Raw genomic sequence first — 18,154 nt, 5'->3', positions numbered from 1 at the left:
TGTGACTTTTTAAATTGCAATTAGTGTCTGTGTATAAATAGTCAATAAGTTTGTTAGCTCTCACGTGGATGCACTGAGCAGGCTAGATACTGCGCCATGGGGAGCAGAAAAGAACTGTCAAAAGACCTGCATAACAAGGTAATGGAACTTTATAAAGATGGAAAAGGATATAAAAAGATATCCAAAGCCTTTAAAATGCCAGTCAGTACTGTCCAATCACTTATTAAGAAGTGGAAAATTTGTGGATCTCTTGATACCAAGCCAAGGTCAGGTCAACACCTTGACACGCCTCAAAGCTTCTGGCACACTGTTATTTGGAGTGATGAGACCACAATAGAGCTTTATGGTCACAACCACAAGCGCTATGTTTGGAGAGGGGTCAACAAGGCCTATAGTGGAAAGAATACCATCCCCACTGTGAAGCATGGTGGTGGCTCACTGATGTTTTGGGGGTGCGTGAGCTCTAAAATCATGGGGAATCTTGTGAAAATTGATGGCAAGATGAATGCAGCATGTTATCAGAAAATACTGGCAGACAATTTGCATTCTTCTGCACGAAAGCTGCGCATGGGATGCTCTTGGACTTTCCAGCATGACAATGACCCTAAGCACAAGGCCAAGATGACCCTCCAGTGGTTACAGCAGAAAAAGGTGAAGGTTCTGGAGTGGCCATCACAGTCTCCTGACCTTAATATCATCGAGCCACTCTGGGGAGATCTCAAACGTGCGGTTCATGCAAGACGACTAATGACTTTGCATGACCTGGAGGCATTTTGCCAAGACGAATGGGCAGCTATACCATCTGCAAGAATCTGGGGCCTCATAGACAACTATTACAAAAGAATGCACGCTGTCATTGATGCTAAAGGGGGCAATACACAGTATTAAGAACTAAGGGTATGCAGACTTTTGAACAGGGGTCATTTCATTTTTTCTTTGTTGCCATGTTTTGTTTTATGATTGTGTCATTTTGTTATAACCTACAGTTGAATATGAATCCCATAAGAATTAAAAGAAATGTGTTTTGCCTGCTCACTCATGTTTTCTTTAAAAATGGTACATATATTACCAATTATCCAAGGGTATGCAAACTTTTGTGCACAACTGTATGTTGAAAAGAATGAAGCCTGTCAACCAAAACATGAGCTCATTGGTGTAATTAAATGAGTCTGCTTTTTTATTCCAACCGTTACTCCTGGTCGGAGGCTTCCATAAATATTTTGTTTATATGTAGGGTTACATCCTACCTAAATTTAATGGTGCAATGCTCAAATATTTAGTAGTGCATAAATTGTGACTTACTGCCTATTTACGCCAAAACTAGGCTAAGTTGTATCATATGTATAGCTGGTGCAACCGGCCCCTGGTGTTCAGTGCTCTGTAGCGCCGTCCAGAAGGCAACAGTTCAAAAAGGTAGTGGGCTGGGTTTAGTGGAGTCCAGAGTGATCTTCCAGCCCTTTTCCTCAATCTGGAAGTGTATAATTCTTGAAGGGAGGGCAGGGGGCAACCAATAATCCTCTCAACAGTCCGAAGTGTTTTTTGTAGTCTTCTGATGTCTGATTTCATAGCTGCACCAAACCAGACAGTTACTGAAGTGCAGAGGACAGACTCAGTGACTGCTGAGTAGAACTGTATCAGCAGTGCCTGTGGTAGATTGAACTTCCTCAGCTGGCGAATTAAGTACAACCTCTGCTGGGCCTTTTTCACAATGGAGTCAATGTGGGTCTCCCACTTCAGGTCCTGTGAGATGGTAGTGCTCAGGAACCTGACTGACTCTGCTGCCACAGTGCTGTTTAGAATGGTGAGCAGGAAATTATATTTCTCAATCAACATACAATAAAAATTATCTGATTGGCATATACTTTTGGACCTGATATAATGAAAATGTCCTTAATGTTGGCCTTTAGCATCCTTTCACCCTAATGCAATAAGGCTTTGTTGTGGAAAGAATTTTCACTTTACTACACAACTATTAGGTTACAACTGGGTTCAACTTCCAAGGAAGATAGAGTGGTAATCTGACCCTCAGCAGTGCTGGCATAAATCTAACAGCATTACAACTCAGCCTCCTAATCTAAACTGGATTGCAAGGATTGGATTTCATTAACAGATGTATAGGATGACTAAGCAATAAACTGGATGGTAGACTTTGAACACTCTGTATTAGTGAAAGTCTGTCTGTTCACCACCTGCCATGAGGTTTATAGGTCTAATAAACTTTACAGTCCTGGTCCGTTCTTTTCTTCACCCGGGCAAACATGGCAGTGTTGTTGACGTTTCTTTTTATGCTATGCAGTTACCATATATTGACAAACTATGAATAGCAATGTGGATTCTGTACCCTCACAAAGCTTAACAACATAAACAACAGGTGACATCAATGCATGCTCTTATAACATGATATTGTAATGTTTTTGTTCATCACCTGAATTATTTTCCCATTGTGCTACACACTCCACCAGCATGTATATAGTGTAAAACAGTGCCAAAGTCGTAAAGCTGTCTAATGTCATCGACCTGACAAACAGCCATACTCAACCACTTGTATTACGCTAATGGGTGTGGTTGAGAAATGTCTTGTTCCAAGTTCACTGGCACATGTGCAGAAAGTTTATTATGACCCTCTCTGCACAAGGGCTCACACTTGTAACTCTGTAGTGTCAAGGGGGTGGTTTTTGAAGTCATCGCTCCAGCACTGAGCTACAATTTGTTGCGACTGATGCCATGTACTATTCCAATAAGTCCCTTGATCCAGCTTTACCAAAGGTACATTATATTGACTTATCGCCAGCTAACCATACGGCCACCTGCTGGTACTTGCGTCCTTAAATGGGACTGCGCATTTGGCATGGTTACAGAGCCAGTAAGTGATCCAATTAAGGTAGAGCACCACAGTTGTCCCACTTAAGTGAGCGTTACGAGATGTTAACACCTAGAGCATATCAACAGGCTTCAGCAAACGTCAAGTCTCAAGTAACCATGTAATTATGTCATTCTCTCAATGCGGTCTCACGACAAGTTTTGATATGAGTATGAGGTGGCGAAATCGTAAGATATTGAGTTGGAATGTACAATTTTACTCCCATAGAGAAAAATAAACAAACCAACGAACGATAATGGAAACCCAAACCTAAACCTAACCATAAAGTCTAAACTCTTATCCAAACCCTTAAAATAAAATGGAAAATAACTTTTCAGTATAAAGAAAACATCAGGGTTTGGAGCAAGATGACCAAAGGGTATTGCAGGTGGTTGACATTCACCAGTTAGTTGCATTGCAAAAAAATTAATATGAAATGAGTTACCAAATTTGTTCAAAGACGTTTCCTTTCTTAAAATTAAGCGTTGGATAGGAGGCTAACTAAAAGTAATGCCGGTATTGTATCAATTTTAAAGTCTGTTTATTTATTGGTTGGTTACTGTTAGTATAAAGGTCGTACCTTTCCCCAAGAGCCAAGTCATTCGATACCTTGCGATTTTGCCTTCTCGTAAAATGTATCACGAGTTGTCATGGGACTATGTAGCATTTGCTTTAAGTTCCAGTGGAAACATGTTGGGGCAAATTCATTTAAAGATGCACAACAGTTAAATCAGATGCTAAATGTGCTAAAATAAAACTTCAACCCTAAACCTAACCATCAGTGTAGTAAAAATTTTATTTTAGAGTGGAAAATGCAAACTCTTCCTAGATTCCATGGGACTAGAATCCCTGTCTCTGAGGTTGCTCGTGCAACACGCGATCAGAAGTGCTAGAGGGAAATATTAACAACCTTAAATTAATAAAAAATAATCTCTGAAGGGGGATGCCACTTGTCAGTAATTTGGCAGAATGGGGTTGAATTCAGGGTACCAGAACATTCAGAAGTAATTCTTCGATTTACTGTGTGATCATGTTGTAGTGAATTCCCCACTTTGTGTTATTGTATGGAATATTTCTGTCAGTATACAATCGAGACTGCGAGATGTTTCACAAGATATTTTCTAGCCTTTATGCTGTAGTTTGGCTTATCAGTTTAAAGTCTTTAAGAGTCATGTTTTGCTGTTCACTATGCCCACCTGTACAGCAGTATCTTTGATTTACCCTTCTCTGATTGGATCAACATTTAACATAATAAACATCTGACACCTTTATTTGGAGAGAAAAGCTTGTGTGTTCTGGATCACAATGTCATTTTGATAAGCTAATCCATCATTTTTGTGGCTTTTCATTCTGGCAGGGTTGCATACCATAATTCATTTGGAAGACAAATGCTTCACATTTTATGAGATGTGATGTTTGTACATGGCTGTAACTCTTGAGCTGCATGATTTGAATTAAAACTAGATTTTTAAATTTTCTGAAGAAAATGTGAGTGCACTTGCCTGTGCAAAACTCAGTACTAGGGTAAGTGGGTTGCCAGGGTGTTGCTACTTTATCAGTGTTGGGTAAGTAACTCAAAAAAGTTATCCATTACCAATTACCAATTGAAATTGTAATCAAATCAAATCAAATCAAATCACTTTATTGTCACACAGCCATATACACAAGTGCAATGGTGTGTGAAATTCTTGGGTGCAGTTCCGATCAACATAGCAGTCATGACAGTGATGAGACATATACCAATTTACAATAACATCAAATTAACACAACACAATTTAAGCATCTGTTATACACATAATTACACTCAACTTAAAACATCAAATTAACACAACACAATTTAAACATCTGTTATACATAATTACACAACTTAAAACTTCAAATTAACACAACACAATTTAAACATCTGTTATACACATAATTACACTCAACAATATACAAATAATAACATACACTGTACAGTATACAATATGCTGTTTTTGTTTTTTGTTTTTTTACTATATAGATACTATATAGATACACATTATTCAATAAAAATTAAAAATTAAAATATATATAAAAAAAGTATATATATATATATATATATATATATATATATATATATATATATATATATATATATAGAATGTACAGTATTGTACTGTATTGACATTCAGGCTGTCGGTTGATAGTCAGTTGTTAAGAGAGACATAATATAATAACAGTAATATAATTTATGACAGTCCGGTGTGAGATAAAAGAGTAATAAAGTGCAGGGCTGATGTATTTTGATCGTGGGAGAGTTCAAGAGTTCAAGAGTTCAGAAGTCTGATTGCTTGGGGGAAGAAGCTATCATGGAGTCGGCTGGTGCGGGTCCTGATGCTGCGATACCGCCTACCTGATGGTAACAGTGAGAACAGCCCATGGCTCGGGTGGCTGGAGTCTCTGATGATCCTCCGAGCTTTTTTCACACACCGCCTTGTATATATATCCTGGAGGGAGGGAAGCTCACCTCCGATGATGTGTTTGGCAGTTCGCACCACCCTTTGCAGTGCTTTGCGGTTGTGGGCGGTGCTATTGCCGTACCAGGCGGAGATACAGCCAGTCAGGATGCTCTCCACAGTGCAGGTGTAGAACCGTGTGAGGATGTGGCGGCTCATTCCAAACTTCCTCAGCCGTCTCAGGAAGAAGAGGCGCTGATGAGCCTTCTTCACAATGACTTCAGTGTGGACGGACCATGTGAGTTCCTCAGTGATGTGGACACCCAGGAACTTGAAGCTGCTGACTCTCTCCACTGGTGCTCCATTGATGGTGATTGGACTGTGTTCTCTGTCTTTTCTTCTGAAGTCCACCACAAGCTCCTTTGTCTTACTGACGTTGAGGGAGAGGTTGTGCTCCTGACACCAGTGTGTCAGAGTGTGCACCTCCTCTCTGTAGGCTGTTTCATCATTGTCAGTGATCAGACCTACCACCGTCGTGTCATCAGCAAACTTAATGATGGCATTGGAGTTATGTGTTGCCACACAGTCATGTGTGTACAGGGAATACAGTAGTGGGCTGAGAACACAGCCCTGCGGGGCTCCAGTGTTGAGGGTCAGTGATGAGGAGATGTTGCTGCCTATTCTAACCACCTGGCGTCTGCTTGACAGGAAGTCCAGGATCCAGCTGCACAGCGAGCTGTTTAAGCCCAGAGCCCGGAGTTTCTCATCTAGCTTGGAGGGCACTATGGTGTTGAATGCTGAGCTGTAGTCTACAAACAGCATTCTCACATAAGTGTTCTTTTTTTCCAGGTGGGAGAGAGCAGTGTGTATTGTAGATGCAATGGCATCATCAGTGGAGCGGTTGTTGCGGTATGCAAACTGCAGCGGGTCAAGATTGAGTGGTAATACAGAGCAGATGTAATCTCTGATTAGTCTCTCAAAACATTTGCTGATGATGGGGGTCAGAGCAACAGGACGCCAGTCATTTAAACAAGTTATTTTTGATTGTTTTGGAACAGGCACAATGGTGGATGTTTTAAAGCATGTGGGGACTACAGACAAAGAGAGGGAAAGGTTGAAAATGTCCGTAAAAACACCAGCCAGCTGGTTCGCGCACACTCTGATGACGCGGCCCGGAATGCCGTCTGGACCCGCGGCTTTGCGGATATTCACCCGTCGGAAGGATCGGGTTACATCCGCTACAGAGACGGAGAGTGAACTAACCTCTGTAGCTTCGGCCGTGAGAGCTCTCTCCGCGAGGGTGGTGTTAGTTCCCTCGAAACGAGCATAAAAAGTATTTAGCTCATCCGGTAGAGAGGCAGCGGTGTTCATGGCGGAGTTTTTATTCCCTTTAAAGTCCGTGATGATGTTAATTCCCTGCCACATGCTTCTAGAGTTGGTGGTGTTAAACTGTCCTACAATCTTGCTCCTGTACTGGCGTTTTGCTGTTTTGATAGTTTTTCGGAGGGCATGACTGGCTTGTTTATGCTCCTCCGCGTTCCCGGAATTAAAAGCGGAGGTCCGCACATTAAGTGCCGCGCGAACATCGCTATTGATCCACGGCTTCTGATTCAGATAGATTCGTACAGTTCTGGTCGGAATCACTTCCTCTATGCACGTTCTGATGAAACACATTACGCTATCAGCGTAAAGCTCGATGTCGTCATCAGAGGCGGACCGGAACATCTCCCAGTCCGTGCGATCAAAACAGTCTTGTAGCATAGAGTCTGATTGGTCCGACCAGCACTGGATTGTTCTGAGGGTGGGTGCTTCCTGTTTCAATTTCTGCCTGTAAGCGGGCAGAAGCAGAATGGAAGAGTGGTCCGATTTGCCAAATGGTGGGCGGGGGAGGGATTTGTAGCCATCCCGGAACGGAGAGTAGCAATGGTCCAAAACCCGGTCCCTTCGTGTGTTGAAACTAATGTGCTGGTGATATTTTGGTGCGACTGATTTTAAACTGGCTTTATTAAAAGTCCCCGGTCACAATGAACGCGGCCTCAGGGTGCGCGGTTTCCTGCTCACTTATACTCCCATACAGTTCCTTGAGTGCCCGGTCTGTGTCGGCTTGTGGGGGAATGTACACAGCAGTGATAATGACCGCTGTGAATTCCCTCGGTAGCCAGAATGGTCGACACAGAAGCATAAGAAATTCCAGATCAGGAGAACAGAAAGACTTGATGGAATGTACGTTCCTCTGATCACACCAGGATTTGTTGATCATAAAACATACACCACCTCCTCTAGTTTTACCTGAGAGGTCTTTCGCTCTGTCCGCTCGGAGCATGGAGAACCCCGCGGGTTCAATGGCTGAGTCTGGAATCTCCGCAGACATCCAAGTTTCCGTAAGGCAGATAATGCAGCAGTCCCTCGTCTCTCGTTGGAAAGAGATCCGCGCTTTCAGCTCGCAGAGCTTGTTATCCAGAGACTGAACATTTGCCAGTAGAATAGTGGGTAGCGGGGGTCGATTTGCGCGGCGTCTTACTCTGATGAGAACGCCGGCTCTGTTTCCCCTTTTCCTCCTGCGTTTCCGTGGCCGTGCTGCCCAGACAAAGGGCTCCGCTTGCGTGTTTGTAAACAGCGGGTCGGCATTGAGGAATGTGAAGTCCGGTTTTCGGTGTGAGATCGCTGAACCAATGCCCAAAAGTGTTTGTCTGTCGTAGACAATAAGGCAGACAACATCCAAGACAAAAAACATAAGAATTGTAAACAAAACAAACAAACCATTGCTATGTTGTGTCGGAGCTCGCAACGCAGCAGCCATACTCGGCGCCATCTTGAGTCCAATCAGATTACTCTAGTGCTTTCTTCATGGAAAAGCAGTCACATTTCTAATTACTTTACTTTTAATTTACTCTTGGAAACACTTTTCATAGAAAGTTTCATGCTCAACAACTAAAAAAAGTATTGTTCATACTGTATTTCCTCGTTTATTGTCGTATGCAAGTTAATATACACTCACTGAGAACTTTATTAGGAACACCTGTACACCTACTTATTCATGTGATTATCTAATCAGTCAATCGTGTGGCATCAGTACAATGGATAAAATCATGCAAATACGGGTCAGGAGCTTCAGTTAATATTCAAATCATCCATCAGGATGGGGGAAAAAATGTGATCACAGTGATTTCAACTGGGGGGTGATTGTTGGTGCCAGACGGGCTGGTTTGAGTATTTCTGTAACTGCTGATCTCCTGGGATTTTCACACACAACAGTCTCTGGAGTTTACTCAGAATGGTGCCAAAAACCAAAAACATCCAGTGAGCGGCAGTTCTGCAGACAGAAATGCCTTGTTGATGTGATAGATCAACGGAGAATGGCCAGACTGGTTTGAATTGACAGAAAGGCTACAGTAACTCAGATAACCACTTTGTACAATTGTAGTGAGCAGAATAACATCTCAGAATGCACAACACGTCAAACCTTGAGGCAGATGGGCTACAACAGCAGAAGACCACATCAAGCACTTTATTAGGACAAAAGTGTTCCTAATAAAGTACTTAGTAAGTGCATACAGATGTATATATTAACAAAATTCATGTTTTAAATGTATTATTCTACAAAAATAATATTGTTTAGTAATTTGTGTAACCCAGTTAATGTATTTAAAAGTAATTATCTTTATTGAAAGTCAGTAACTGTCAGTAATCTGTGTCCATATACTTTTGGCCATATATTGTGACATGAGTAAATTCTGATGCTGTGTGGCTGATTTAATTATGCACTGACCAAACAAGTTTTTCAAGACTGAAACAATATGCTGGGTAATAACTGTACCAGCATGTTTCATGCATTGCAGTAACCACTTCTCGAACATGCTGGTACTACCCCAGCCCTCACACCACAAATCTCTAATCTGCCAGCTATAACCCTTATTCTCTGAAGACAGAGCCATTAAAGTAGTTTATGTTCAGTGGTTTACACTGGTGCCACACATTATCGAGATGGGGAGGTCTTCACACAAATCAAGACTGCTTTTCAGATTAACCAAATCATATCTGCCATGCCGCTGTCCAAAGTGTTATAAAATAAGAGCAATGCAATAAACACTTCGACAAAATATTTTGAAAAGTGAAGGTGAGGAAATGTGCCGTCACTCAAAGTGAGTAAAAACTGTTTAGATATTCTTTCAGAGAATGTTTTATTGCTCGAGACTTAATTGAGTTTACAATTATGTGCCTTTTAAGTTTCAACTGTCTAAATGTTTCTCCAAATATTCCTTAGGAGAAATAAAAATCGACAAACAAAAGTGCTGACATCCAGTGAGAGTACTGTATAGAGTTATCAAATTACTGTGGAAACGTTTGTGCTCATTTTGAAATCTCTGTCATTTGATTGTAGACAGATCTGTGCACAGTTTGAGACATTTTTTAGATTTCTTATGAAACTCTTTAAATTATTGGGGTCTCAGGAGGAACAACTGAGAAACAGGAGACTTCAGCAAATAAGTTTACATTTGCCTTTAATCTCATTGCTTTCTACAAGAAAAAATTAAGATATATACGTATGTGATTTTTTTTTCTCCCCTATGAGCTCTGCTTGTTTTTTAAATGAGAGAAAATGTCATTATGGTTCCCAGCGGGACCTCATTTTCGAGGAAATCCAAGTAGACATATTCTAGAAGGTGACAATGCTGCTGTTATCATTCGTTCTCGTCTTTCATTACATGTTGTGAATGAAGAATGTTGTTCTAGCAGTTTTATTCATGCCTCATATAAGCGTTTGCGGGCAACAGTTTGATTCGGAGGAAAGACCCTAAAAGCAGTTAACTGGATATGGATGATATTTATTTTTGGTGGACTCCAGCAGGGCCATACCACAATAGACATTAGGGGGACATACAATAATGTACAATAAATATGAGTTTTTCTAACTATTTTCTTTATGATTTTGATTAATTCTGACATCTGGACAACAGTCTCCTAAATATCTTCTTTTAAAAGAGACAAGGGTTCAAGAATTGCAACCGTTTCATTTTGGGTATGTCCTTCTCATGTCTGTGCTCAAAATTAAAGGAGTAGTTCACCTTAAAATTGAAAACTATGTAGTTTGCCCACGCATATGTTATTCCGAACTATGGGCTGTTATTTTTCTATATTATTTATTGCATCTGTACACAATAAGACAATAGGACCTCAGGTAGAGAGCGTGAGTAAATCTGAAAAGGGTTACAGAGTTACTAAAAGTTTTGAAAACACTGATCTAGGCTGTAAACATATAAATATCGTTGCAATAAGTAGCTATCAATTCATTTCTCTAGTTTAATACATACATTTCTCAGTCCTTGCCATACTATATATTTCAGGTTATTATGTGACTTCCTTTTTGGGCACTGCACAAATCTAGTTTGTGGCAAAGAATTTGATAAGTGTAGACATTGCCTGTTATTTATATCATTAAATGTTTGCTGAATGTACTGTGTGAACATCAAAAATTATTACACACAAATAATTATTTGGTCTTCATCACATTTAGAGCCTTTATTCCTAAATGTATTGCATTCAGCACCTTTACTATTTTCAGGGCCAAAAAGGACCATTACATTACCCAAATGGTTTGGTCCACCCAATGTCCCAAGACATGTTAACAGCCTTGGGCTCCAGCAAAGAACATATTAAAACATCTCATGAAGTGTCTCAGATGTCGACAGATGCTGACAAAGTGCTGATTAGATCTTTCCTTAAATTACACTTGTGTTTTGTATTTGTTGGGTTAGATAGTTCTGTCTGCAATACTGTGCATACCTGCTCTTTTCTTTCTGCACACTCCTCCTTTCTGGGAACACCCTGCCCTAGCCCTCCCAACATGTGGTATTACTTAAAGCTGTAAATTCTGCTGTGTTACTGGGAATATGCCCCAGTAGCCTAAGAGGATTTGGTCTCATAAAATAGCATATATCACCAACAATACCTAGTTAAATACTTGCAATACATAAGTATACGTGAAATATGAACTTTTTATATATATATTTTATAAATTCCTCCACAATTTTATGATGCCAAAAGCTGCATACCTAAAATATTTGAAGCAGAACTACATGTGATGGGTGCTTTACTTATAGATGAGGATTATTGTAGTTTTTAATTTTTTATGTAATTTTCATTTCTATTTTAGTTTCAATTTTAGTTTAGTTTTCATTCATTTTCACTCTGTGAGTTTTTTCAGTGTTTTCTATATTCAGTTTTGTTTTTGTACATTTTTGTTAGTTTTTTAATCCTAAAACATTTTTAGTTATTGCATTGAATCAAACAGAATGTGCATTAAATTTATTTTTGTTATCTAATGGCATTTTTCATGTTTATGGTTATAAGGTTTAAAATGTTATAATATACTGTGTATCAAAAACTAAAATTAATTTGTAGTCTTTTTTTTTTTTTTGGAGTCATGAAAATGTGTTTTAGTTTAGTTTTAGCTTTTCCACTTATAAGGCATTAGCAAGGGCGTAGATTCATGAGCCTCGTCTGAAGGGTCGAGGAGGATGTGTTGCTACAATTTACAGTGATGTTTTTGGTATTACTCAGAGGACAGAATATAAATTTAAGTCTTTTGAACTAATAATGCTTAATATGGCACTGTCAGATATAAATAAAAACTCTCTGTTGTCTTTTGCCCTTTCTACAGTATATAGATCACCCGGGCCTTACTTGGGTTTCCTTGGTGAACTTGCAAATCAGATCTAGTAGTTAATGTAGATAGAGCTTTAATTGATGGTGACTTCAACATTTACATAGATAATGAAAATGACACATTGGGATTTGCATTTATCGATATTCTCAACTCTCTTGGAGTCAGACAAATTGTGACAGGACCAACTCATCGCCATAATCATACGCTAAATTTAATTCTGTCATATGGAGTTGATGTTGATACTATATAAATTCTACCACAGAGCGATTACATCTCAGATCATTACCTCGTCTCTTGTTTGTTGCGATCAGCTAATGTCACTCAATTTACACCACGCTATCATTCAGGCAGAACTATTCTTTCGACCGCTAAAGACAGCTTCACTAATAATCTTCCAGAATTGTCTCACATACTCAGTAAGCCAAAAAGTCTAGAAGAACTTGATGTAATAACAGAAAGTATAAATACAGTCTTCTCTAGCACTCTTGATAGTGTCTCCCCCCCTTCTATTAAAGAAAATCAAAGAAAAATGCCTCGCACCATGGTACAGTGATCACACTCATGCTCTCAAGAGAGCAGCTTGGAAAATGGAGCACAAGTGGAAGAATAAAAAATTAGAGAATATTTCGTGGTGCATGGCAGGATAGTGTCTGTAGCTACAGACAGGCACTAAAAGTGGCACTAAAAGCAGCATATTTTAGCAAACTCATAGAAAATAACCACAACAATCCTAGGTGTTTATTCAATACTGTGGCTAAATTGGTTAGAAATAAAGCACCGACTGAACCAGATATTCCATCGCAGCACAACAGTAATGACTTATAATGACTAATAAAATTGGAACTATGCAATCAACTGTCACAGCACCTCAGAAAACAGTGTCTCATAATTTTGCTCACGAGCAACTTCAATCCTTCGCTGTTATAGGTCATGAAGTCCTAACAAAACTTATGAAAAAATCAAAAGTCACAACATGTATGTTATATCCAATACCAACTAAGCTCTTAAAAGATGTATTCCCAGTAATCTCAGAACCTCTTCTTAATATTATTAACTCCTCACACTGTTCGGCATGCAGACACACTCACTCATTTTAAGTCTAGACTAAAGACTCATCTATTTAGCCAGGCATACACCTAATTTATCCATCAACTCACAATTAGGCTGCTTTAGTTAGGTCTGCCAGAACCAGAAACATCCATCATGATCTATAACTTGGCATAAAATTGAATGGCATCTACGCTAATGTTAAGTTTTTTGTTTCCATGTCTCAAACTTGGGATTCATATCCCGAGGTTACCAGAGCCTGCCAGATCCAGCTCCGTTCCTGCTTGGTGTCGGACTCCACTACTATGTGTCACTGAAAGATGACGACAAACTACAGCCAGTGCAAGCCAGACATCACTTCAGTCTTTTGACTTCAGAGGATGAACTGATGTCAACTCCAACTGTAAGACATGAGATACTTCATATGCCACTGCCTGAACCTTGGACTTAGGATGGACCCCACTGAACCTCACCAAAATTACCTGCAGGTTGAACTGCGATGCACCTCATTAATCTCTGCCTGCATCACATTTGTCTATTGATGGACTACACTCTTGAAACAGAATACATAAATTATCATTTAATTGCCAACAAAAGCCTTCATCAGCCAATTAACCAAGGACAATGCATCGATGTGAACTTATGCAGTTAATCCTGGATGGATTTCAAAGACATTAGCCATTATTCTTAAAGATAATATATATATATATATTTTTTTTTTTTTTTTTTTTTGACCTTAACGCTTTCTTAATTTACAAATTTAAAACCATGACTTGCTCTGCACATAAATAACTAATAGCGGCATTATATTCATGCTGTTTAGCCAGAAGGAAACTGGCCCCCACAGTGAGCCTGGTTTCTCCCAAGATTATTTTTCTCCATTAACCAACATCTTATGGAGTTTTGTGTTCCTTGACACGGTCGCCTTCAGCTTGCTCAAAGGGGTTCTAAATACAATTATTATTTAATTATTAAATTTGTATACACAATTTACAATCATATTTATTCAAACTGCACAATGATCACTGTAAGACATAATAGATATTACAGTTTCATTTTTTGTTAATGTATGTTTTCCTGTAAAGCTGCTTTGAAACGATGTGTGTTGTAAAAAGTGCTATACAAATAAAAATGACGACTTGATCTAATGCCCAAAGTTATTAACTTATTATTGCAGCTTACCATCAGAATTAAATCTCCCTAACATATCTTCCCCCATATACCAAATACTTTTAAAAGAGGGGCGTTAGTTGTTTTTGCATTAAAAGCACCTTTTTTTCACTCTCACATGGCTGCGAGCACTCCTTTCCCTCCCTCCAGCGGTGGACTGGCCACTGGGAGAACCGGGACTTTTCCCGGTGGGCCGCCCGCGAAATGGGGCCGCATGGGCCGCCATGTTATGCAGAACGCGCCACAAAACGGTGCCGCGATATGCAGAAAAGGACAGACTCCCTGCACAACTGCGTGAGGTTGATGCACACCAAATTTACAGTATTCTGCTTCTAAAGCAGGTGCGCTGGCTGTCATGTGGACAGTTACTTGTGGGTAGCTTTTTCTTGGATCTTCAATGGTCATGAAAATTCTATAACATCATAATCACACACTGTAAGACTGTAAAAACCTCTTAAAACGGCATACTTTGTTGATGCTTTACGAGACCAACAAGCAGCTGCATGGCTCTGCATCAATGTGTAATAGACCAGTGGATATGTCAACTGCTATAAATGTATCAAGTATCATGCCTATCGCGGTTATGCAAAATCTGTGGCAATGCACGTTCTCAAAAATCACTGAATTATATTCATAATTTTGCATTTCTCATGGCCATCAATGATAGTGCTCTCTCGTGCACGCACACGAGCAAACACATGGCGGTGATATCCATGGCGGTGATATACTGTATTTGTAGACTTACATATAAGTAGAGGGGCTTCAAAGTAAAAAGGTTTGGAACCACTGGTCTGATGCATATTTTCATAGAAAAACTATTTAAAAAACAGCATATACAGACACAGAATAGCTTCTTTGTGGTAGTTTATGTCATAACTTGACTAACCCAATCAGCATTTATGCAATATACAACACTTAATAGACAGTTAAAACTGAAAATACATGTAGTTACAGGTAGAATGTAGTTACGAATGTCATGAAAAATTTAAATGTTTATGAATTAGCTACTAATCTGTTAAGAATTAAGCCTACCTACAGTATATGTTTGTTAATGGTAAATTGAAGTATAAAGTGTCATCAATATATTATTAGTTTATTAGTGGCTTATGGAGATCCGTCAGGACTGATGTAGTTTTGTGCTGCCTGTAAGGTTAATTTAAGAAATAATAACTTGAAAAAGGTTTATCATAGAAGATGTCCTAAGTATTAAGAATCTTTTGTTAATGTAGTTATGTTTTTAATGCATGCATGCTCTGTTGTGATACATTACCAGTTGTATCAACCTGAACACCGACTGTGCCCCTAATTTCCGCTAAGTGGTATTTAGGGGCACTACTAATAAATGCCTAATTATTATATAACCATCTAGAGGCCTATAGATTGCATACAGGGCCTATAAAAGATTGGTAATTAGGGAATTTTACAACAATATTGAAAGAGAGAAAATAATTCACTGCTCCTCATTGGAAAAATGTACTTTAATAAGCCCTTCAACCTCGTGCGACCCCACTTACACGTGTGTACGTTGTATTTTGGCTTCGCTATACGCAATGCATAATTTAATTTAATTTAAACTGACTGATCTCAGTTCAGGAGACTCTGTGCTGTCAGTAAAAGGTAAAATTTTTGACAGATGTTTTTGTCATGTGACAAAACAACATGGCACCTACCACAGCGGACTTTGTCTTTGGGAGAAACGGCAACAAAACTACATCTGGTAAAATACCTAACAATGTTTTTACATTGAAACCTGTTTGAGTCAAAAGATTAGAGTCTCTAGTTTTATCCGATATGCCTTTTTTTTTTTGTTTTTTGTTTTTTTTAACCGATTTATTGCGAAATGTCACGCTGTTAAACACAATGTACAGTAATGTATACAATACTACAAGGTTTTCAATTGGAAATCCTATATTTACTGTGCATTTTCACATTGAGAAAACAAATTTTGCTTTCAGAAGCTTTATATGGAGTTAGGATGAAAATAAGGTGCATTTCAAACTGTTTTGAGACCAGTGCAGACAGACAGCACACTGGACATTTAGTCATTCACTAAATAGGGACCAAGGGAGCATCCTATAGCTCTCCATGAAGCCAAGTGCATTCAATCCAAACCTCCTATCAAAAGTTAAGTTTCAGGTTGCAGATAATATTTGGAACAATGGTCATCAGTACTTAGGTTCAGAATTTACAATGTATAATTTTATTTAAACATGTTTGGCAGTGATTGGACAATGCTGACCGTTACTTGTATCAGAATTCATTATGTTAATTTCGAATTGGTAAAATTGTTTGTTTGACACTGCAAAGAGAGAACATTGAGATTTTGTTGCCAAAGTAGAAAAAAAAACATCGTAACATAAAAGTCAAATCAAGTCAAATAATTTACTTCCGCATTACACAAACGGGCATTTGCATGTCATGAAATCATATGAATTCATACGAACAAAATCATACAAAATCATATGAAATAGCCAACTCGGTATGTATGAATTTTCATGAGATCGGGTTGTTTGTTTGTATAGATTTTATATGTGCTTTTCCCAATACACATTGTTCCAAAGCAGCTTTACAAAAAAAAAACAAAAAAAACATCTGCTGTAATGTCTGTAACGAATAATTGACACTCCTAGAAACATAATAAGCAATTTGATGAAAAAAAAAATCTGATTTTCTATAGTCTGGTATTATTTCAATTTCACAACACATATGTGGACAGTTATTGAATTAAATATGAGTGAATTTACATATGTATTGTACATGACATATTTATACATTATCGCACTATGGGAGTCCTGAAGGCAGTTTAATTGTTCATGAGGAAAATGGCCTGAGGGTAAAAACTGTTGTCCTGGCGCTGAGTGCTCTGTAGCGCCGGCCAGAGGGCAACAGTTCAAAAAGGGAGTGGGCAGGATGTGTGAGGTCCAGAGTGATTCTACCTGCATGTTTCCTTACTCTGTAGACGTACGGGTCTTGGAGGGTGGGCAGGGGGGCACCGATAATCCTCTCAGCAGTCCTGACTGTCCGTTGTAGTTTCCTTCTGCCTGATTTGGTGGCTGAACCAAACCAGACAATTATAGATGTACACAGGACAGACTCAATGACTCAATTTATTTTCTTAATGCATGTACTGGTGTTATTGTGACTGATTCATCCATATTTTTGTTTTTAAACCAATTTTTGTACTTGTAATCTTTAATCAAAAAGTAATAAATTTTGCAGCGCATAATGTTCTTCAGCTTAAAGAGACATGTTTATATTTGATGGCTTGTTTAAGGGGAATAAAGGTAGTTATAACTGAAGAAAAAAATATTATGGCATTATTTAAACATTTTAAATGCAAAGAGAGAAATATGTCACTGTTTTTAAATAATAATAAAGGTCTGGATATCAGATTAACAAACATAGCCATTTTACACCAGTACAAAACAAACAGTAAAAATGTATATATGCTAAATCACCACAAAACAATCTCCAATATTTTTTTCAGATGTGTAAGTCTTTTCATAAATGAATAAATGTAAATGTTTTTTTGTTTTGTTTTGTTTTTTCACCCAGAGGGGCACCCCAGCCCTTATGGGCAAAGAGCCAGTGGCTATGGTCACTGTAGCCACACCCCTGTGCATGTCCCTGCTGACATGTTTATATTCTTTTTTTATATGGACAGATTTTCTTTGGCAAAACGAGTCAGTTATATGAATGGTGGTGAATAGAAGGTGGTACACACATGTACTGTAACTCACAAAGAAACATCTTGTGAGCAGAATCTCTGTGCCTCTCTAAACAGTTCCTAATAACAACACTGAACTGTGTACACCAGTATACAAAGCACAGCCAGCGTTTTCTGCTAATTTCAGACGGGTATACTTACAGACAGCTGCTCACCACATGTCCTCTTTGACATTCAACTATTTAATGAGCTTTCTTTAAGAGTTTAGAAACTTAAACTGAACAAAAACCATTTGCAAGAATTAAGCATCACATCTATTTGAGTCT

Source organism: Myxocyprinus asiaticus, chromosome 46 (genome assembly GCF_019703515.2).
Source record: "Myxocyprinus asiaticus isolate MX2 ecotype Aquarium Trade chromosome 46, UBuf_Myxa_2, whole genome shotgun sequence".
NCBI classification, from domain to species: Eukaryota; Metazoa; Chordata; class Actinopteri; order Cypriniformes; family Catostomidae; genus Myxocyprinus; species Myxocyprinus asiaticus.
Note: the sequence above shows the minus strand (reverse complement) of the source record.